At 38.1% G+C, this 23,773-nt stretch overlaps 3 long non-coding RNA genes across 7 annotated transcripts in view; 2 read left to right on the top strand and 1 right to left on the bottom strand.

The window, feature by feature from the left end:
- Positions 1-11,930, top strand: part of LOC144304337 (uncharacterized) — a 31,695-nt gene extending 19,765 nt beyond the window's left edge. For all 5 annotated transcript variants that reach the window (XR_013371236.1, XR_013371235.1, XR_013371234.1 and 2 more), the window contains one exon: positions 11,769-11,930. This is a non-coding gene — a long non-coding RNA (uncharacterized LOC144304337). The remainder of the gene's footprint in view (positions 1-11,768) is intronic.
- LOC144304339 (uncharacterized) lies at positions 1,160-10,806 on the bottom strand. The gene is made up of 3 exons (XR_013371239.1): positions 10,501-10,806; positions 9,648-9,742; positions 1,160-2,533 (listed from the first exon to the last, which is right to left on the bottom strand). It is a non-coding gene; the product is annotated as an uncharacterized LOC144304339 (long non-coding RNA).
- Positions 11,931-12,259: 329 nt separating the features above from the next.
- Positions 12,260-19,969, top strand: LOC144304338 (uncharacterized). The gene is made up of 3 exons (XR_013371238.1): positions 12,260-12,370; positions 18,548-18,649; positions 19,756-19,969. It is a non-coding gene; the product is annotated as an uncharacterized LOC144304338 (long non-coding RNA).
- The last annotated feature ends 3,804 nt before the right edge of the window (positions 19,970-23,773 follow it).

Here is a 23,773-nt window from a genome sequence, read left to right as displayed (position 1 = left end):
TGTCCTGTTCTTTCATTTGGAACATATTCCTCTGTCACCTCATTTTGTTTAAATTTCTAGGTCTGTTTCTCTGCGTCAGGAAAGTCAACTACATGTTCTGCTCTTGAAAGTAGTGGCCTTATAAAGAAGAGTTCCTGTAGCATTCTATGTAATATACCCTGTTCACCAGAGCCTGGTGCTTTAGTGGTGCCTCCTATATGCATTGTGTGCAATCTACTGTTATGGCTAAGCTGTTTTTTCCTTTAGTCCAGTCATCTGCAATGGCTCTCTTTCTTTATGGGGGCAGGGATTGGTTCCTCTGTTGTTAGTTGGCCAGTCTGGGACCATCTGAGCTTGATTTGAGTCAAACCAGGCATTTGTCATGGATGTGGTAACATGGAACTACAGGGCATTCTCCCTATGCTGTCATTGGTGAGTGGGGCCTTCAGGCAAACCATATTCAGCCCCTAGCCTACTCCTGAGCCTGTAGTCAAATTGGTTATGTGTGGTTATATTTCCTCTCTACAAAGCAGGAGTTACTTTGGAGTGGTACTAGCCCCTGTTGGGGCCCTACTCTCAGGCTTGCCACCACTTTGAATGGGCTCTGGCTAAGGGCATTTTAGAGGGGACAGGTCCACAGGATAACACAGGGCTCGCCATGTGGCATTAGCAAGGTCTGCTGGGTGAGAGTACCTGGAGACACTTTAGAAGACTCCCATCACAGGATTCGAGGGGCAAGTCAATAGGAATGTGTAGGAGTGGGGCATGCAGTGCCAGCACAGTCTATGATGATCCACTGTGAGAAGGGAGCAGCAGGTGTATGGGAAAACTTCTGCCCAAGCCACCAGTTTAGAGGGAATAGATCTGAAGAAGTGTGTAGGAGTGGGACACACTGTTAGCAAGCTAGTGGTGTTAGCAAGTGTTGGTGTTTTAGGTATTCATGTATATAGGATGGGAGTGGGGGAGAGAAATGGTGTATGCCAGTTCTTTTGTTCCTAGAGAATTCTCCCAAAAATTCCTGCCCTTTCAGCACATGCTTGAGATTACTAAATAATTTTTTAATATTTTTATTGAAGTTCGATTGAAGCCAACATACAGTATAACACCCAGTGCTCCTCCTGTCAAATGCCCCCCGCCCAGTGCCTGTCAGTCACCGCACTCCCTTGCCCACCTCCCCTTCCACCACCCCTTGTTCATTTCCCAGAGTTAGGAGTCTCTCATGTTCTGTCACCCTCTCTGATATTTCCCACTCATTTTCTCTCCTTTCCCCTATTGTCCCTTTCACTATTTCTTATATTCCCTGTATGAGTGAAACCATATAATGATTGTCCTTCCCTGACTGACTTACTTCACTCAGCATGATACCCTCCAGTTCCATCCACGTTGAAGCAAATCATGGGTATTCGTCATTTCTAATGGCTAATATTCCATTGTATAAATAGACCACATCTTCTTTATCCATTCATCTTTCGATGGACATCGAGGCTCCTTCCACAGTTTGGTTATTGTGGACATTGCTGCTATAAACATTGGGGTGCAGGTGTCTCGGTCTTTCACTGCATCTGTATCTTTGGGGTAGATCCCCAGTAGTGCAATTGCTGGGTCATAGGGTAGCTCTATTTTTAACTCTTTGAGGAACCTCCACACAGTTTTCAAGAGTGGCTGTACCAGTTCACATTCCCACCAACAGTGCAAGAGGGTTCCCCCTTCTCTACATCCTCTCCAACATTTGTTGTTTCCTGTCTTGTTAATTTTCACCATTCTTACTTGTGTGAGGTGGGATCTCATTGTGGTTTAGATTTGTATTTCCCTGATGGCAAGTGATGCAGAGCATTTTTTCATGTGCTTGTTAGCCATGTGTATGTCTTCTTTCGTAAAATTTCTGTTCATGTCTTTTGCCCATTTCATGAGTGGATTGTTTGTTTCTTTGTTGTTGAGTTTAATAAGTTCTTTATATATCTTGGATACTAGCCCTTTATCTGATAGGTCATTTGCAAATATCTTCTCTCATTCTCCCAAGGTTGTCTTTTAGTTTTGTTGACTGTTTCTTTTGCTGTGCAGAAGCTTTTTATCTTGATGAAGTCCCAATAGTTCATTTTTGCTTTTGTTTCCCTGCCTTCATAGATGTATCTTGCAAGAAGTTTCTGTGGCCAAGTTCAAAAATGATGTTGCCTGTGTTCTCCTCTAGGATTTTGATAGATTCTTGTCTCATATTTAGATCTTTCATCCGAGATTACTAAATAAATCTCCTTCCTCATATACCCCAGGCATTTTTCAAACTGCTGTTTCTATGCTGTATCTCTGCAGAGATGGTTTTTATGCTGTCTCTTTAAGGATGGGATCTTCAGCTCACCTTAACCCACAGATACAATTAGATAACTTACATCAGACAGTCAATCAGAGTAAATAACCCATAAAATGACCCAAAGACTGACAGCAGAACAGACTCTCCACAGCTAAATGTAGAGAAGAGGCCGCATCAAAGCAGTTTGGAAGCTGGAGAATGTTCAGGAGGCAAATAGACCTATGAGACTGTCTGCAGGAGAGAGGGATGCTGTAGGCATGGAGAGAAGAGAGAAACAGACATTTACCCAGGCATATTGATCCTGTGTCCTGCAAATTTACTGAATTCATTCATTTGAACATTTTTTGAATGGAGTTGTTAGAATATTCTATATATAATATCATGTCATCTGCAAATAATGACTATTTTATTTCTTCCTTTGTGATTTAGATGCCTTTTCTTTCTTTTTTTCTTTTTCCTAATTGCTCTGCCTAAGACTTCCAATACCAAGTTGAATAAAAATGGCAAGAGTAGGGCATCCTTGTCTTGCCAAAAGTCAGAGGGAAACTAGATGTGGATTATATAGCAATGTTGGATACCAGGCATGGCAGTATCTCACTTCTGGGAGAACAAGTGGAAAATAGGCATTCATTCTTTAGGTAGGCTCACAGGTTTGTACCTTGAAGTGTCACCATCAGCTCCATAAGAAATAGAGCCCAGATGTCTTTTCCCCATGTACCAGGCCCTTCACAAGCCCCCAGAATCCTTGCAGAACTTCAGATAAACTGGAACTGAGGACTTAAAGGCAGGCTTAATTTGTAATTTAGCTTAGAAAAGTAAAAGGAGAAAAACGTGGGGGGAAAATATCTTCCCTTCTATCTCGTGTCCATCTTGAGTACTAGCCAACATTTTATAGTTAAAGGAAGTTCAGGGGAGATCGATCTAGAAATGTTTTTTCTTTTAAAGAAATAAGGTTTCTAGGGGTACCTGGGTGACTCAGTCAATTAAGTGTCTGACTCTTGATCTCAGCTTAGGTCTTGATCTCAGGGTTGTGAGTCTACAAAAAAAAAGGAGGAGGAGGAGGAGGAGAAGAAGAAAGAAAAGAAAGAAGAAGAAGAAGAAGAAGAAGAAGAAGAAGAAGAAGAAGAAGAAGAAGAAAAGAAAGAAAGAAAAAGAAAGAAAGAAAGAAAGAAAGAGAAAGAAAGAAGAAAGAAAGAAAGAAAGAAAGAAAGAAAGAAAGAAAGAAAGAAAGAAAGAAAGAAAGAAAAAGAAAAAGAGTGAGAAGGGGAGGGGAGGAAGGGGAGGGAGAGAGGGAGGAAGGAAGGAAGGAAGGAAGGAAGGAAGGAAGGAAGGAAGGAAGGAAGGAGAGAGAGAGAAAGAAGGAAAGGAAAGGAAAGGAAAGAAAGAAAGAAAGAAAGAAAGAAAGAAAGAAAGAAAGAAAGAAAAGAAAGAAAGAAGAAAGAAAGAAAAGAAAGAAAGAAGAAAGAAAGAAAGAAAGAAAGAAAGAAAGAAAGAAAGAAAGAAAGAAAAAAGAAAAAGAGTGAGAAGGGGAGGGGAGGAAGGGGAGGGAGAGAGGGAGGAAGGAAGGAAGGAAGGAAGGAAGGAAGGAAGGAAGGAAGGAAGGAAGGAGAGAGAGAAAGAAGGAAAGGAAAGAAAGAAAGAAAGAAAGAAAGAAAGAAAGAAAGAAAGAAAGAAAGAAAGAAAGAAAGAAAGAAAGAAAGAAAGAAAGAAAGAAAGAAAGAAAGAAAGAAAGAAAGAAAGAAAGAAAGAAAGAAAGAAAGAAAGAAAGAAAGAAGAAAGGTATGTCAGTCTCCACTATTTGAGATAGGGACTGAGTAGAGGGCATATGGAAACTGGTGAATTTGGGAAAGGTTGTTGAAGTGACCAAGTAGAGTTTGATCCAGGAAATGCTAAAAGCCTAGTTGAGAATGGAAAATATTATTTTTTGTTGGTATTAGTCAGACAAATAGTGTGATTGTCTCCAGCAGTACTCAGCCATTCTGCTAGAAGAGTGGAAAAATGAATAGAATTTCTCCAAAGCTAAGGTTTTGCTGAGAAGGCACAGCAAGAGAAGAGTGCACAAATCAAATAAAAGTGTAGTTGAAAGCTTGTTTCTAATGATCAACTATTAGTTGCAAACTGGCTTGGGAAAGCACATGGCTAAGAAGGGCTGATAGCCTGGTGGGAAGAAAACCAAAAATTAAGAGTTTGGACTTTTGTTGATGTTTTTTGTTGTTTGTTTTGTCTTATTTTATTTTGTTTAAGTGGAGGAGCAGTGTTTCAGTTACTGTCATTACAGTCCAATATGGTAGAGAAAACTGTCTCTCAAGGGTCTTTTCCAAAAGTGACCCATGGACCTAGAATGCTTCTATCTTGTACCTTGCCAACTTGGGGATCTTTATATCCAATCTATAGGAAAACAAGAGACCATACAAAATCCACACCCACCTTTAATTGTCTCAGATGGGAGGTAACACATTATATCCATTCATATTTCTGTTGACAAGGACTCAGTTTCAATGTAAATGCAAGGGAAGGTAACTTTCTTACTCCCAAAAAAGAGAAAATTGTGTAGCAAACATATATTAACTCAGTCACAGTAGTAAGAATGAGGAAATAAAGATTTCTAAGGTGAAGCATGTTCACTCAATGAAAAAGTACTCTGGAATATTTTGGGGTTATTAAGAGAATAATATTTGAATAACTAAGAGCTAAATGGTTGGATGGATAGCTGTAAGAGATGCTGTATTGTGCTACTCAGATTCCTCTAGCTGCAGAGAGATAACCATCAGCTGTAGACTTTCTTTGGAATGTTTTTGGCTAGAGAGAGTCAGCCCTCCCAAGGCTGTGTTGTTCTCTTGGGGAATCTCACATCTGGTGACAGTTAATGGTTATATAGAAGCCCAGCTCCCTTGCCACAAGTTGGAACAACCCTAAAGCCCACTCTGTTATCAGAGTTCCCTGTGGGGTTGGGGAGGTCTTTATTGAGACTGTATCAGAACCCAACTTCTCCCTCTACCCAGTGGTCACACCAAAAACAATCCCCATAAACCTCTATGTTAATCTGCATCTCCAAATCTGCTTCCTGAGAAACCTAGCTTGTCAGGTCATTGACAGAAAAGGGATCTTGATGGTCCTAGCTAGATGCCTAAGCTTCACAAAGGTAGAATTGCCAATGTCTGGAAGCAATGGACAGCCAGAAAAGTGCCAGCCCCACTCATGACCCTTTGGAACATGAGATTTGGAAAAACAAGTTGCTGCATAGAAAGTAGTATCCTCCATCAAGAATCAAATCCTAGTCAAGGCAATGAATAGTTAGGTAAGCTAGGTGCATTTTTAAAAAATGTATAGACCTTATCTCAGAAGATAACTGGCTAAAACATAGTTAATTTTGTTCAACTACATTGCATCTGTTTCCTACAGATTCCAGTGTAATAATTGCAATGCCACCACTCCCACCCTCATCCCTCCACAAAGCTTTGACATTTGGGACATTTGGGACTATGAGAATATCTACTCTGATAGACTTTGATACATTCATCTCGTAAACTACTCTTGTATAAAAGACCCATCAATTTTTCTTAATAAAAAAGGGGCTTCATTTTAATTACAGGATTGTATTTAAGATAGTAAATGTTTAGTTGTAGGAGAGATTTTGGAGATAAGTGTTTTATTTTCTCTTGATGATATGCTTGTCCCAGTTTCATCTGTTGCTTACTTTTTTAGTAAATGTACAATATATTGAAATTGCAGTTTCCAAGGAATACTGTTAAGCTAATTATGAAAACAGTCTGCATAATATTGGAGGGTTGCCTCTCTGTGTGTCTTTCATTTAAATTACAAAATTGGTGCCCCATTTAATGCTTTTGCTTGGCCCAGACCACCAGAACCTTTGTGAGAGAAATTAGATAAGCAGCAAGCATGGTTTTCCATCATTTTGAAAATGAAAAAGGTGACCAACAACTAAGTAACTTGTCCAAGGACAATAATGACAGGAACTGTTACAGTGCTCAGAATCTCAGATTTAAAATTATCTTAGCTAACATTTGCAGTGTCTGCTTGGCAAATTTTTCAATTTCCTGCCACCAAGTGGAAAGCAGAAACAACTGACCTTACTTCTTTCGAAAGAAAAGATCTACTTACTAAATATGCTATCTAAAATTCATGTAATTTTTTAAAAAATTGGTAAAATGGACATCATCAGTGAGCTATATGCACAGTAGCATATGAGCATATGAATCCCTATAAACTGCACTCTTGCTAAGCCTGGAGTTATTGTTTTTTAGTTTGGAACAAACTGACATTACGTATAAAATAAAATATACTGAAGATGCAATACCAAGTAGATAGTATTTCTATAAAAACTGTTGCAATTGACTGGATGTGACCCTCCAAATTCATATGTTGAAATCCTAATCACAATGTGATGGTACTTGGAAGTGGGGCCTTTGGGAGATGAGTACATCATGAGGACTGAGACCTGATGAATGAGATTTGGCACCTTATAAAAGAGACTTTAGAGTGTTCCTTCGTCCCTTCTGCCATGTAAGGACACAATGAGAGGACAGCTGTATATAAATCAGGAAGCAGTTCCTTGCTGGATTTGAATCTGCCAGCACCTTAATCTTTAATTTAGAGCCTCCAGATTTATGAGAAACTATAAGAAAATGTTGTTGCTACGGCATTTTTGTTATAGTAACCTGAACAGACTAAGACATTGATCAACCTGAGTATCATGATAAAGAAGCATTCAGTCAAATCTGAATTGAGAGACATCATGCAAAGCAATTAGCCTGGACTTTTAAAAATGTCATTGTCAGGAAGCAGGAAGAAAGGGGCTAGGAAGATGCTTTAGATGAAAAGATACTGGGGAAATATGACAGGTAAATGCAATGCATAATTCTTGATTAGATCTTCAGTTTGAAAAAGATACTGATAAAGAACATGGTTGGGACAAGTAGTGAAGTATGAATATGGGCCATATGCTACATAGTAGCATTGCATTAATGATAAATTATTTGAGTGTGGTTTTGAATAGTGATTATATAAAATTTCCTTTTTCTTATAAGACACAGACCAAAGTGTTTAAGGGTGAAGTATCATCATGTCTACACCAAACTCTCAAATGGTACAGTAAATTTTGTCTGTTTGCTTGTCTACACACACATGGAAAGAGAAAGAAAAAAAGCAAATTTGGCATACTTTTAACAAAGGCAAGTCCAGCTGAAGAGTATATGAGTGCTCATTGTACTGTTCTTGAAAGTTTGAAGTTTAAAAAACATTCTTGAAAAAGTGCTAATTTGGTAAGTCAAAATGATGCCATTGAAATTTGTATTTTTATTACTAGAGAGGATAACTATTTTTTCATATTTTTTGACAATTTAGATTTGTTTCTCTGCCATCTATCTGCCCATTTCAGACCTTAATTAATTCACTTAAAAATATTTATTGACAACCTACCACAAACCTAGAGCCGTTCTAAGCACTGAGGCTGTTGCAGTGAACAAAACACTGCTTCTTCCCTTGGGGGGGGCTTGCAGTCTAGTAGAGGCAGACAGCACATTAAAAAAAAGATAATATTCATCTGATTTTCAGTGGCTGTGTTTTCAGTGCCTATTTGTGTCAGGCACCAGGGATATAGTGGTAAATAAAAGAGTATGCCTGTCCTGCTGGGGCTTACATTCTAGTGGGATATCTTTTAAAAAGAAAAGAGTCAAATCCCAATTCTGTGAATATATATCTAGAATTCAAAGCTAGATTCCAAGAGGATCCACACACATCCACATCTATTGCAGCATTATTCACAACAGGAAGCAATTCAGATGTCAATTCATGGATGAATGAATAAAGCAAATGTATATATGTGCGTTTGTATATACATACAATGGGATATTATGCAGCTTTAAAAAAGGAAGGAAGTCCTATCACATGTGACAACACAAATGCACCTCAAAGATATTACTGCTAAGCATAATTATCCAATCACAAATAATAATACTGTATCATTTCACTCATACAAAGTATCTAAAGTAGTCAAAATCATAAAAACAGTAAGTAGAAATGTGGTAGCCATGGGCTGGGGGAGGGGAAGTTAATGTTTAATGCAGATATTTTTAGTTTTGCAAGACAAAGGAGTTCTAAAGAATCTTTTTTCTTGCTGTGTCTATTGTACAATAATATGAATATATTTAGCACTACTGAACTGTACACTTAATGATTAGGATGGTAACAAAAAAAAGAAGAAAAGAAAAGAAACAAAAGAAAAAAAAACACATAAGAATATCAGATGGGAATAAGTGTTACAGAGGAAAATAAAACAAATAGGAGCTAGGAAGCACCCATTGGCAGGTGGTTGGAAGTATGTGGTCCAGAGGATGGGGTGCTAAAGAAAGGACTGGTAGATTTACGGTGGTCAGGGAAGTCCTCACCGATGAAGTGACATTTGAGTAACATTTAATCCACATGGATAAATGAGGGAAGAGTGTTCCAAATGGAGGGAACAGCAAATACAAGGCCCTGAGGTTTATAGGTCATGTCTAGTATGTTCCAGAAAGAACAAGGAAGTTAGCATGTCTGAAACAAAGTGAGTCCTAGGGTGAGAGATCAGTGATGAGGTAGAAAAGGCTTAGGAGAAGAGAAGGTCATGGATGAGGTAAAACCTGGAAGCATTGGCTTTATTCAAGTGACATGGGCAAAGGCAGAAACAAGCAGAACAGTCTTTAAGCTATTAAAATAATCCAGGAAAGAAATAGTGGAAGGGATGGCTAAGAAATATATCCTTTGTTTTAGGATATATTTTGAAAGAAGGACCACAGAATAGCCTGACAGATTGGATGAAAAGAGAGAAAGGAGAAGGGTCAAGGATGATGTTGAAGTAGATGAAGTGGCTATGAACCAGTATGTGGGAAAGAGAACCAAATTCCATGCTTAAACTTGTCAATTTTGAGAGGACTATTAGGATCCATGGGTAGATGCTGAGGAGGCAGTTCCAGATGTGAGTCATAGCTTCGCCATGTAGGGGATACTATTATCCACCCTCACACACAGTCATTCCTTTCTGGTTTCCAGTGACCTATGCTCCAGTCAGTATCTAAACTTTGGTATGATTTGCTCAGATCTATCCTAAAAAATTCACTACATCTCAAATATTGTCATCCTCTCTTGAAAAGTAAAAACCCATCCATATAAAACATAACTAGAATCCCAACTCTTAGTCACAACTACAATCCCAGCTAAATACTGATAAAATGTAAGATGTCAGATCAGTCAGAAATGTTTTGGGTGAGCTACCACCACTAGAAAGAGCAGGTGCAGACCCTCGGGTGCCCCCAGGAAATCATTTGCACAAGACGCATCAAAGGAAATAGGAAATTTATACTAATACCAAATCTTGAGATATATACAGTAGAGTTCAAAAATCGAGTTTCTTCTAAGATAGTTTAGATCTGGTCCTCCTTCCAGTCCTCTTTCAGAGTTTCTCTATAGAAATGGAATGAAGAAAGAGAGGTCATAAGTGAATGACTAAATCCCCTCTTATGGCCAGAAAATTTAGCCAAAAAAATATGACAGCTTCATGCAGGTTCTATTTCCTTATAAATAAAATCTCCTGTATATTCTAAAGAATGTATACTTTAGAAAGATTTATATACATCGTGTTACATACTTTTGGTTGTTTCCACTGCTTAATTCTGTGTAAATATAAATACTATTAAAAAAATCTAGTTTCCTCTCCAGCTTTTTTTTTATCACTTCTTCATAAAGCACATCAAACTCCTGGCATTGTCTCTTCCCTAAAGTGACCGTGGCAGGAAGAAAACAGATTCAGCCATTTCAAAGTCCTTTATTTTAAGAGTCTAGCTAAGTATAAAATAATGCTGTTAGCAATACCTGTCCTGCCACATTTAAGTAAGTTTATCTTATTTTATTATTATTTTAAAGAAGATTTTATTTATTTATTCATGAGAGACACAGGCAGAGAGGTAGGGAGAAGCAGGTTCCCTGTGGGGAGTCCAGTGTGGGACTCGATCCCAGGACGCTGGTATTAGACCTGAGCCAAAGGCAGAAGCTCAGGCACTGAGCCACCCAGATGCCTCAGAACTATATTTTATTATAGGAAATTACTAGGTAAGTCAAAATAGGCTAATTTCTGTGACAGCCCCAAAATCGCAGGAGCTTAACACAAGAAAGATGTGCTTCCTGCCTACACACTCAGTCCCAATGCAGACATTCCCAGTTACCTTGCTTTCCTGGGTGGCTCTACTCCAAGTGATGACCCGGCAATCCAGACTTCTTTCATGTGTTTGTTTTGCCATCTCACAGTCCTTCTTTCCAGACACATGGACAGGGAGAAATAGGGTAGAAGATGTCATAAGGGCAGCCCGGGTGGCTCAGCGGTTTAGTGCCGCCTTCAGCCCAGGGCCTGATCCTGGAGACCCCGGATCGAGTCCCATGTCAGGCTCCCTGCATGGAGCCTGCTTCTCCCTCTGCCTGTGTCTCTGACTCTCTTTCTCTCTGACTCTCGTGAATAAATAAATAAAATCTTAAAAAAAAAGTCCCAAGATGGTCATAGCCAGGTCTAGAAGAGGCAGAAATCACCTCCACTTACTTTGTTGCAGCCAGAACTCAGTCACATGCTCACAAGCAGTTAGGAAGAAGGGTGTAGCTACAGTCTCCCATGTACACATAAGGAGAACAAAATGATTTGGTGAACATATCGTGTTGACTAGGCAATAATCTCCTATTGGGGTTGTTAACATATTTTCATTTAATTTCTCACTTAAGCCCAAAGCACCTGCTTAACAATCCTGTCCTTATTCTTAAGAATCATGAAGATATGCAATCTAATATAAAATCTCTAACTTTATCTTTTTGAAATTACACAGAAAATAAAACATTTAGTCTCCTATTGGGAACTTCCTTCTGTTTTAGCACCTTTACCTTTAGCCTTAAGACCCCATCTCCTCACAAAATGCCTAGAACTGGGGCACCTGAGTGGCTCAGTCGGGTAAGCATCAGCCTTCTGCTCAGATCATGATCCCAGGGTCCTGGGATGGAGCTCCACATCGGGCTCCCTGCCTGGCAGGGAGTCTGCTTCTCCCTCTCCCTCTGCCCCTGCCCACTCTTGTGCGCGCTCTCTCTCTCTCTCTCTCTGAAGCAAATAAATAAGATCTTCAAAAAAAAAATCTGGAACCTAAAATGCTAGTACCTCAAAGGAATTTCAGTGAGAACATTTGGTGAGAGTGTTTCCTGCAACTAATGTGATACAAGGCCAAATGAACCAAGTGGTTAACACAAAGCCAGAGACCCATGGGCATCATGGGAAACCCTTCAAATCATTTTTTTTTCAAATCCTTTTATACTGAAATATTTCACAAATGAATCAAAATTTATAGAGAATAACATAATGAACTTCTGTCTATCCTAATATGATCAGCTTTAACTTAGATGATATGATGAATACAAAACAGTATCTCTGTGGTTTTAATTGGTATTTCTCTGATGACAGGTGCAGTTGAGCATCTTTTCAACATGCTTATTTGCTGTTTGGGTTCCTGGTGCTGTGATCTGCCAACTTGATATCCTTTCTCCATATTTCTATTGGGCAATATATATATTTTTTATATTCACTGACAGTCATACAGAAGTGACACTAAAAGCTTCATGGAAAGCAGGTGGCCTTTTTCTTATTATTTCCAGCAATTCCACTCTGGCCCCACACTAAATACCACACTCAGCAAAAGCAAATCCTGGATTCCATCAGGGCCACCCTTTTGAAAGGCAGCCTGGCAAATACAAGTGTGCACTGCTTCCAGAGGGTGCAATATCAATATCAAAGTATTTTTTCCAATTGCATACAGAACTCTTCCTAGGAAAAATCTGATGAATATCATTTTCTACATGTCATTGTATGTCCAGGGAAATTTTAATGCACCAATACTATTTCAGTATCTATTATAAGCCGGCCTATAGTTAGAACCTTAATCCCAATTTGGGTTACTATAATCAAAGTTTGTGTTAGGAAGCACAAAAAATAGAAACAAGAAAATATGTGAACCAAGAAGGGGTGCCACAGGCTGACAATTCCTGGTGATCCTGCTGAGCTGCCTGGTAAGTTTGTTAAAAGGGGGACTACTGTTTGAAAAAGTGTTAGCAAAACCTAAATAAAAGGAGGGCCTTACTCCAATTTGCTCAAAGCAAATATGTGTATTAACATTTTATTATAAGCAAACATGCATCAAGAACTTATATTTTATTAATGCTATTGGAAGCTATAAAAACCCAGATTTCTGCATCTAAAATGCAGAAAAGGTAGATAGTAGCACATAAAGCTTGGTCAAGCAGCTGTCTTGTCAATTCTCCTTTTATTCTTTTTTCATATGTAGTCGCTCAGTTTGTATTTGCTTTTCAGCAGAAGCAAAAAATACTGTAACATATTTACCTTCAGGCCAACAAACTTGTCTGATGAGATAGACATCTACTTGGCAGATCATCGAAGGTCACACCAGCTTAGCCATATTGCAAGAATCCTGTTTTTACGAAGACAAACTTCACTCTTGATAGAAGATTTAAGAAGATGCATAGCAGGCTCAGAAGAAAAACATTTTTCTAAGGATACCACTCTGACTTCGTTTCCTAAAGCAATATAACAAAACACACCCTCTTACCTCAATCCATTTACTTTGGATGATGTCTTTGGAAAAGAGGAAGGAATATGGATGAAGCTCGTGCTCTTACTGCTCATTTGTGTGTGGCACTGTTTCTTGATAAGGGAGGATGAAGAAGCTGTTTCTCTGAGAGGAGTTTGAAGTTAAAAGGCTCTACTGAGATGTGAAGGTGTGGTGGGGGGAAAACTTTTCCTCAACCTTCTTAGAGTCTCTGGCTGGGTCTGTAAATCAAACTGTCAAAGACAGATAAACAGGAAAAAAGCATACAAATTTATTTAATGTAAGTTTTACGTGTGCAGGAGCCTTCATAAGGAAATGAAGACACAAAGAAACAGATCTGTTTTATTATGCTAGGTTTGATGAAAAGCAAATAGTCATAGAGGAATATGGTAGAATAAGGAATATGAAGTAAATGTCTTAAACTGGGAGAAACTTAGCAAAGCCTCTTCAGATTTCTCTTGGCATCCCTTTGTCTTCAGACATAAGGAAGCTCCTTTCCTCCAAGTATAGGGAGAGCACCTCTCACCTGAGGGTTTTATGATCTGATTCAGGTCAGAGTGACCTTCCTGTTTCTGCAATATTCTCAAATTCCTTCAGCTTAAAATGTTTCATATGCAAGGTGCCGTACTTTGAGGTAGTGTGTACTGAGTTCCATCAAAGGGAACTCTATCATTTGAACCAACATGCAAGCCACCAAGTTGCTGATACACCTCCGAGTCTCCTATAGATCTTCCTAGGATTGGGTTTCTTTCTTCAAGGTACTACATCCTCAGCATCCTCTGTCCACCCAGGGAAGACTGGTTGGACTCAATTAGGTGGAGCCACAGTCATCTTGGGCCCCATCAGGGCTTGTATGAACACCATCACGATGGTGTGATTGTCCCCTCCCTACCCATTACTTTATTCGGTGCTTGACCAGCTCAAGATCTACAACAACAATCAACCAAAAATGAAGTTTCGTTGGAAGAAAAAGGAATGTGGAATCAAAGGTAGTTTCATATCACGTCTTTTTTTTTTTTTTAGGTTGTTACATTTTTTTCACTTTTATCTCACATGGGTATGTACTTTACGTCTTTAGTTTGCTAAGGCTGCTGTAAAAGTACCACACACTGGGTGGCTTAAACAACAGAAGTGTATTGCTCACAGTCCTGAAGTCCTGGAAGTTTGAGTTCAGTGGGTTGGCTAAGGTTTGTTTCTTCTGAAGCCTCTCTCATGGCTTGTAGAGGGCCATCTTTTGTCTCTCTCTTCACATGGTCCCTCTGTGCATGGCTGTGTCTGAGTCCCCTCTTGTTATATGGACACCAGCTATATTGGATTAGGGTCCCTCTAAATGACCTTATTGTAACTTAAATACCTCTTTAAATACCCTATTTCCAAATTCAGTCACAGTCTGAGGTACTGGGGATTAAGATTTCAACATTTGAATTTTGGAGGGGATACAATTAAGCCCATAACAATTTCCAAGTGATCTCTAAAATATTCTCATATATTTTACAACAATGAGTTTAGAAGTCCTATTTATCATTATAACATTATGGAGAGCTTTCTTCACAATTCTACTCCTTCCTCTCTCTTTTCTGACTTTTTGCCTCCTCTTCAGATTCGTTTTTCATCCCACCAACTAAAGTTGCATTGGTACTGTCACCCCAAGAGACTATAACACCACCCTCCCATCATGCTAAGAGGAAGCCACATCTCCTTATTCACTGAAATGCTGACTATCAGTTCTTCACCACCAACTTCCTTAAATGCACGAACATTAGTCAAAATGCCATAAAACTCTGTTCTTTGGCCTAAAAACACTGGCTTATCAAAATTTTTAGTAAACTAAGTTTATTTATTTATTTATTCCTTTATTTCTTTACAAGTTACCTGATTATTTTCATTTTATTTTTTATTTTTCTTCCAGGTCCTATAAGTAAATGAAGGGATAGCTATTAATCCAAAAATTCAGAAATGCACCCATTTATCTGGAAATTGTCAATTTCCCTGAGAATAGAGCATTAAGTATTCCTTGACTATTCCACTTCTTCACTCTCTCAGCCCTTCTCACCAAGAGAAAATAACTGTAACTGAATACAATGGTCTGAATGCTTATGTCTTCCAAAATTCAAATGTTGAAATGCTAATCTTCAAGGTAATGGTACTCCCTCCCAAAGGTGGAGTCTTGGGGAGGTTACTAGGAGATTGGAATTAATGCCCTTGAAGAATGGGCCCCACAGAGCTCCCTAGCCCTTTCCACCATGTGAGGTGACAGGGGAAAGAAGGCCATTTATGAACCAGGAAGAAGACTCTCACCAGACATAGAACCTGACCATCGAGGCACCCTGATAACAGACTTCCAGCCTCTAGATCCATGAAAAAGAGGTTTCTGTTGTTTATAAGCCACACAGTCTTTTTTATAATAGCAGCCTGACTGGGCTAACACATCAAGTAATCTGACAACCGGACTGCACCTAATCTAACTGAGATAACCTAACTGGATTTTGATTTTAAATGGGCCATCAAAGAAGGGCAACCACAAGCGGGTCTTGGAAAGTGCTAGCACACTTAATCTTTATTATGCCTTGGTAACTGACAATCTACCTGATAGAATGACTCTGGTTTAAACTTAATGTAACAGGGGCGCCTGGATGTCTCAGGTGGCTAGGCATGTCTTTGGTTCAGGTCATGATCTCCAAGGTCCTGGAATCAAGCCCCACATTGGGCTTCCTGCTTAGCAAGGAGTCTTCTCTCTCTCCTCCTCTGCCCCCCACTCTGTTCATCCTCTCTCTCCTAAATAAAATCGAATAAATAAATAAATGAATAAACTTAACATAACAGTCAAGAGGTTTGGAAGATGTCCACAAAATTTTTATTTCTTCAAGCTAATACTATGCTCTGTTTTACTTCTCTTTATAAAACATAATTCTCGCAGTTTTCAGTCTGTTTCTTGTTCTCTAGGTTGAAGACTTAGCAGATGCTTTGCTTTAGAACCCCATCAAAGTGCTTACCTCAGGGAATTATCCCTCAAATAGTTATATTCAAAGCTATTTATCATGCGCACACATATTCTCTCTCGCTCTCTCTCAAATAAATAAATAAATCTTTAAAAAATAAAAAAGGGAAACGTTAAAAAAATGCTACCTTAATAGAATTTGATTAAAGTCAGGATAGAGACAGGGCTGCTCATTTATGGCAGGCTTAGTAATATTAATAAAATTATTTTTTTAAGGAATCCATAAATATATATAGGCAGCAAAGTACCAGTATTGAAGGTATATAGTGGTATACCTGAAAAGATAAGAAAAGCTATTAAAGAATTATTGAGAATAAAAAAGGAGTTCAGTAACAGAGCTAAAATACAAATATATAAAGAATAAAAATAAAAAGCTTGATTTTGTACAAGTTAGAAAATACAAAGAAATTATTCACAACTACACAAGAAAAATCTATTAATAAATTGAATAAGAAACATGTAATACTCACATGATTTAAAATTATCAAAAGTCCATGGTCTTAGATGTCAAAACTTAATAATTTGAATATTTCAATTTCACTAAGTTAATTTATGAATGGATACAATCTCTATAAAAATTCCAGTGTAATTTGGGGAGTAGTGGGAGATTATTGATAACATTATTCTTGAATTCCCTTGAAATAATAAACTTGCAGAAAGGGCAGCTTATTTATGAAAAAGAATAATGAAGTAAAGGCTTTTCATACTGGATATTACAGTATATAAAAATGAAATCATAGGGCAGCCTGGGTGGCGCAGTGGTTTAGCGCTGCCTTCAGCCCGAGGCCTGATCCTGGAGACCCCGGATCGAGTCCCATGTCAGGCTCCCTGCATGGAGCCTGCTTCTCCCTCTGCCTGGGTCTCTGTCTCTCTCTCTCTCTCTCTCATGAATAAATAAAAATATTTTTTAAAAAACGAAATCATAAAATAACACAGTATTGGTACAGGTTTAGTTGGAGAGAAAGTATTGAAAGAGACCCAATTATATAGGAAGATTAAATATACAATGCAAGTAGTAGCTTAAATCGATGTTAAAAGATTTATTAACCAATACTTATTTTTGGATAACTGCATAGTCATTTGGGGAAAAAAAATTCAGCTGGAGTTTTGCCTTTTACCAAAATGATGTACAGAGAGATTAGAAAATTAAAGCAGAAAGAAAGAAGCTTATAGAAGCAAAAAGCAAGCATTAGTTTTATAATCTAAGAGTAGTTAAAATGCTTTCAAAATGTGTCAAAAGCTGATGCTAACTTTAAAAAATTTTTTTAGTGGCGCCTGGGTGGCTCAGTCAGTTAAGCCTCTACCTTTAGCTCAAGTTGTGATCTCAGGGTCCTGGAATGGAGTCCCTGTGGGGCTCCCCCTGTCTCCCTTGCCCTCTGCCCTCGCGCTCTCTCTCTCTCTCTCTCTTTCTCTCAAATCAATAAAATCCTTATTTAAAAAAAAAGAAAAAAAATTTAAATAACAAAATGCTCCTAAAACTCTTAAAACACAAACAATGTAAAAGAGAGAAAACAAACCGGAGAAAATGTTTGCAACAAGTATTTGGCAAAAGCTTAACATTCCAAGAACTTTGCATATTTCTGAGGATATGAGAATGTGAGAACAATGAGCAAAGGGCACAAATAAGCAACCCAGGAAAGTGAAATACGAGTAACAAACGGGTGCATAGCATAGTGATTGAGTGCAGAGCTCTTGAGAAATACTGTTCCATCCACACGTGTGCTTTGCCAGCGTCAAACCGCACAACCCTGGGCAAGTTACCTGCTTCTCTGTGCCTCCATTTTCTCACCTCTTTTGTTCAGGTCAGATTTGCCCATGATGGACCATCTTAAATTAAGGCTCAGTTCTACAGAAGAAATAAAAAATTGTAGTTAACATAAAGCTTTCCAAGTGTTCCTTTCAGAGCAATTACTTTGAAACCCTTGACAAAATGACATTTCTTACTTTAATTAGGTCCAATAGAGACAAAAGTGTTTAAAGATAGTAATTTGAACAACAATGGAAATAGAGTTCTTAAATTTTTCTTTTTTGAGAATTCTGACATTTGGACTATCGGTGGTTCCTTATCAGCAGTGCCAGAGTCACTCGATTTCACTTCTGTGTTTCCCTGTTTCTTGGATACCTGTCAAAGTACCATTCCCTTGACGAAGGTAAGAGATGAATGCTGACAATTCAAGCCTCGGAAGGGAAGAGCTTGTCAGAAGCAAACACAAAGATCTGAAAGTTAAGTGAGCTTTCCTGCAGCTGACTTAGATTGGACTTGGTTAGAAGCCTTGGAGATTTATTCTATTCCCCCTACACAGTAGCATCTCTTCCAGCATGGAGCTTCAATGCTCAGTTACAATTCATGTACAATTCAAAGTTCAATTACGGGGACAGAAAAAGCAGAGACACAGAGATCTCTTCTTCATCGCCTTGCCCTGAAATCTTCAGAAGAGCTCTGACTCATCAACATCAGCACGTGAATTGGACTCTTAGCTGACAGTGGGGTGATAACTTCAGATATTTGACAATTCCCATTCCATATCCTTAAAGTACTTAAAACATCCTATTTAATCAGAACATGACTTTTTTTTTTTTTTACATTCTTGCTATGCTGCAACCTGGACGTTATGTCCATAGTACAATACATGGAAGCACATGAACTACTCAGATATTGATGGTTAATGCTACACAGAGAGTTTCACAACCTTTCCAAACAGCTGATACTTTAAAAAGATTAAGGTAACAAAAATATTTTTCTACAGAAATTAAAGATGCCATAATATTAGGTGTCATTGATTAAGTGCTTTACTCTTTGCCAGGCATTGTGCTAAATGTTCTACGTACGTGAACTTTGCATATTAAAAAAAAAGTTATATATCTATTGTCTTTAAATAAGATTACATATGAACCCAATCCTGCCAAACTGATTAGGAAATTCAATTTCAGTCATTACTGAGGTATACTTCTTATACCTTGTGGTATGGTCACCCCAAAATTAGGATAGTTTATATGATTTCTAAAAAACAGGGAACAGTTTCTCGGTTCCTTGGCTCATTTTTTTTGCTGCTATTATAAACGAAACTGCTCAAACCCTTTGGTCTTGTGAAAACAGGCAGCCCTAGCATGTCTGTGCCAAGACTGATTGTGGGGATGTTCCATGGCCGGGAGTCTGGGGTGTGGGTCCAGCCTCTGAGGAGCCCCCTGGGAGTACCTACCAAGCTCCTGCCACCTCCAGCCACAGCCACCACCCCAGATCCAGGCTCAGATTTCTGCTCCTCTTGGGTCTCCAAGATCTCTAGCCCCACCCTCTCACCCCGTGGGGAGGGGGCGAGAGGCGGGGAACTCTCTCCTTGCTACTCCTGCTTTCCCTTCCTAATGTATTTCCCATGGTGAGTTCAAGTTTACACACATACGAAAAAGCCAACAAAATTTTCCTCAAATCTGTTAGGTTCCCTGTGTGGGTCTAAAAATAAAACTGCCCAAGACAGATTAACCAGAGAAAAGCACATACATTTACTTGTCTAAGTTTTACCTGACAGTGAACCTTTTTCATAGGGAAATTAAGTCCCAAAGGAACACTTAGACCTAAGTGTTTTCTGCTAGGTTTGATGAAGAGTGCATAGTTGTGGAGGAATACAATTGCTTAAGTGTGCAAACTGGGAGGACACTTAGCAAGGCCTGTTCATTCAGATTTTTCTTGGCATCCCTTTGTCTTTGGAGATAAGGATCTACTTTCCTCTGGGTATGGGGAGGGCACCTCACATGATGGTTTTATGACCTGTTTCAGGGGGGAAAGGTTGAGGGAGATCAGAGTGACCTTCTGCCATATTTCCGACTCCTTTCAGGCTAAAGTATTCAGTATGCCAAGGTGCCATATTTGGGAGTAGCGTGTTCTGAGCCCCATCACCATAAAAGGAAATTGTCTTCATACCCTTTCCACATCTCCACAGAAATGGGGGAGTTTAATTCAAGCCACTTTGGAGAGGAAGAAGAAGGAAGGAGGGGAGAGGAGAAGGAAATAAAGTACATAAAACAGTAACAGTTCCATTCTTGTTGATTTCTATGCAATAAAGAAATGAAATATAACTTAGTACCTTTATGTCACATATGTTATCACATTAGCCCTCACAATAACCCTGTGAGATCATACAATTTTTATTTTCACTTTACAAATGACCAAACTGAGGTTTACACAGTTTAAGTATCCTGCTCAAGGACAGGTAACTAGGAAATGATGAAGCCTGAATTAAAACAGATCCGCTGGAGCCTAGAGCCCATGTCATTACCAAAAATAGAGCCTCTTTAACAGAAACATTATATAATTCTCGGAATAAATCTTTGTATCTAACAACATGCCTGGTTCATAAAAGATACTCAAAAAACACCGATTCAGTAACAAACAATACTTTCTTAACATGACTTTGTTTTTCCTAAAATGACCTCAATATGATTCCCAAAAAGAGAGTACCCAAAAAAATTTTGTCAAAGAACAACCTGACAATATACAGCTTATATAACACAGCACTTCTTGGAATTTAAGCACCTTTAAATCTATCAACTATGCATCAAAAGATGGTCTGTAAATTCATTTTAGCTAACTGCTAAAGGGAGTACAAAAAGGAATCATTTTCCAATAGTCACCTCAAAGACTGGTCAGAATGGAAGCAGAATTGAGTTCAAAGGTAGATTTATCTGTGCACTATGTAGTAAAGTGGGGATTTTGTTTGTTCATAGAGAAAAAGATATGGAATCGTTCTATAGTAGTAGTAGCTCTTTATTTCATTCTCTTTTTGATTAATAAAAGTACTCATCTTTTGACAGGAATAAAACAAAACTTGATAATTTTATATATTAAAAAAAAGATAAAGGGATGCTTGGCTGGCTCAGTCAGTAAAGCATACAAGTCTTGATCTTAGGTTCGTGAGTTCGAGTCCCACGTTGGGGGTTAGAGTTGACTTAAAAAACAAATAAAATAAAAAAATTTTTTTAGAAAAAGGTAAAGATTGAAAAGAAAAGTAGACACTTGCTCCTTGAATTTTCTACTCATTTGTACTCTCTTGGGAGAACAACAGTAAATTATACAAGCTTATGCTGTTCATTGGCTATTGCTCCTTTTCATAAATTGGGTTCTAGGGACACCTGGGTGGCTCAGTGGTTGAGTATCTGCCTTCTGCCCAGGGCGTGATCCTGGAATCCCAGGATCGAGTCCCACATTGGGCTCTTTGCATGGAGCCTGCTTCTTTCTCTGCCTGTGTCTCTGCCTCTGTGTGTGTGTGTCTCTCATGAGTAAATAAATAAAATCTTTAAAAAAAAAATTGGGTTCCAGTCTGTGCAGAAAAATTCCTTCTCCCATGGCTCCATGGAAACCTCTAGAGTTCCAGGTGATAGTGGAAAAGGTTCGTCATTTCAGTGGCTGCCACTGATTGGTCAGCAAAGTCTGAATATCTTAATGTAGATAATTTGCAAGACATTTCCCACAAATTTTTCAAAAAGTTCTTGGTACATGTTCCAAGAGTTGCTGTGTCAAACACATCAAATGTTTCAAACACATCCAGAAGATCAAATTGGTTCCCGCTGATACCATACAGCACTTATACCAAAGTGCCTAGCAACTTCTATAGCACCTTTTTAATTTTAATCTTGCTTTTAGCATTCTCACAGATGGAAACCAAGTACAAAATGTTAATAAGAGTTTACTAGTTTTTAAGACTTCTCTTGGACTAAAGTCTAAATTTATGCCAAGAAAAGAATTAGTAATAATCTACTCTTTGGGAAAGAATTTTTGGAGTTTTGTGTTGAATACCTAGATTGGGAGAATTCACTCTAAGTCCTTTTCTTTTTATTCTGCTTTACTTTTTCTTTTCTCCAATAGCACTTGCTACTTCTAACGTACTATATAATTTGGTTCTTTATTACACTTTCTGGTTTTTGTCTCCATCTGTTAGAAGGCAAGCTCCAATAAGGCAGTGATTTTTATCCTTTCCCCAATGCATCCCAAGAGTCTGGGACACTCCTTGCAGACTAGGTGTTCAATAAATATTCCCTGAGTGATTGAATGAGTGAATACTTTGTGATTTGGATTAGATGATACACATATTGTATAATATATTGACTGCCCAAGGTGTATCATAAGTCTTATATGATTCTGTATCATAAAACTACGTTACTGCCTGTTGAGATTTTCTCAGAAATTAGAATACTGGGGGAAGCAATATCAAAAGGATAAAATGAAATGTATGTATTTGACGTCAAAGTCCCAATTGTTCATGTATTAAATAGAATCAGATTATCAGATTCAAGTAAGAGCAAATTTGACTTAGATAACCAAATTAATTTTAATGTGAATAGAACTAGGTATCCATTGCTGCTGATAGCAAAAATAATTTTATGAAATGGTTAATCAGTAGTTTAAAGAAGAGTTTAAGTTATTCATTAAAATACTGTATCTTGTAGTTTCTTTTTTTATAGCATATTTGAATTATCAAATTTTAGAGTTACTACTTAGCCTGGGATGTTTGTAATTTGACCATATTTCTCAGAAGACAGATCTAAATTATAGATCACATATTGCTCTTTAAAGATACTACCAACCTGAATAGGCTTGATTATCTTTGAATTAATGTTCTAAACAAAATGTAATAGATTGATTTTGTGGGTTTTTTGTTTTGTTCCCTTTGGTCATTTTGTTTTCTATCTATCTATCTATCTATCTATCTATCTATCTATCCTTTTGACCCCCCTTCATCCTTTACTTCCACACCCCATGCCTCTGTCCCACCTCTCTTTGTGTATATGAGCTTGCTTAATTGTTTTTTTTAAAAAAAACTTCACATTATTAGAGTAATCGTATGGTATTTGTCTTGCTCTGTCTCATTTATTTCACTTATAGGCTCTTAGAGCTTTATCTATGTCATTACCAATGGCAAGATTTCATTCTTTTTTAAGGCTGAATAATATTCCGTTGTCTACATAAACCTTATCTTCATTAGACATTCATGTACTAATGGACACTAAGGTTGTTTCCCTATCTTGGATATTGTAAATAATGCTGTAGTGAAGTGTGTGTGTGTTGGGGGGGGTGCATATTTTTGAGTTAGTATTTTCATTTTCTTTGGATAAATACCCAGAAGTGGAATAGCTGGATCATAAGGTAGTTATATTTTTAAATTTTTGAGGGACACCCACATCGTCTTCCATTAGTGGCTGCACCAATTTACATTCCCACCAACAGTGCATGATTGTTTCCTTTTCTCCACATCCTCACCAACACTTGCTATTTCTAGTCTTTTTTTTATTGCTTTGAGTTTTTCCTTTTTTAAGGAAAATTATTTTTTCTAAAGATTTTATTTTATTTGACAGAGAGAGAGAGAGAGAGAGAGAGCACAAGCCGGGGGAATGGCAGGCAAAGGGACAGGGAGAAGCAGGTTCCCCACTGAGCAAGGAGCCCAATGCAGAACTCTATCCCAGGACCCTAGAATCATGACCTAAGCCAAAGGCAGACATTTAACTGACTGAGTCACCCAGGTGTCCATAAGGAAAATTATTTAAAAATAACTCTTGGTAAAAGAGTTAGTAGACCAAATACAGAGTCAGTATGGGGATTATCAAACTTTAATGTGCTTCAGAATCCATGATGGACATTATTTCAAATGAAGATTCCCAGGTACTGCTCCCGGAGAATCTTGCTCAGTGAGCCCCTGAAATCTAAATGCGTAACAAGCTTTCCAAATGAGAACATACTGAGAAATACTGGTTTAGTAAAAAAACAAACCTGAGACCATATATCAAATTTACATTGGTTTTACTAGTTTAGATTAAATGAGTTACAATTTTTTAGGTGATATAGCTCAAATTCTCTCTCTC

Source organism: Canis aureus, chromosome 33, assembly GCF_053574225.1.
Source record: "Canis aureus isolate CA01 chromosome 33, VMU_Caureus_v.1.0, whole genome shotgun sequence".
NCBI classification, from domain to species: Eukaryota; Metazoa; Chordata; class Mammalia; order Carnivora; family Canidae; genus Canis; species Canis aureus.
The sequence above is the reverse complement of the archived record's forward strand: the minus strand, read 5'-3'. Positions and strand labels throughout refer to the sequence as shown.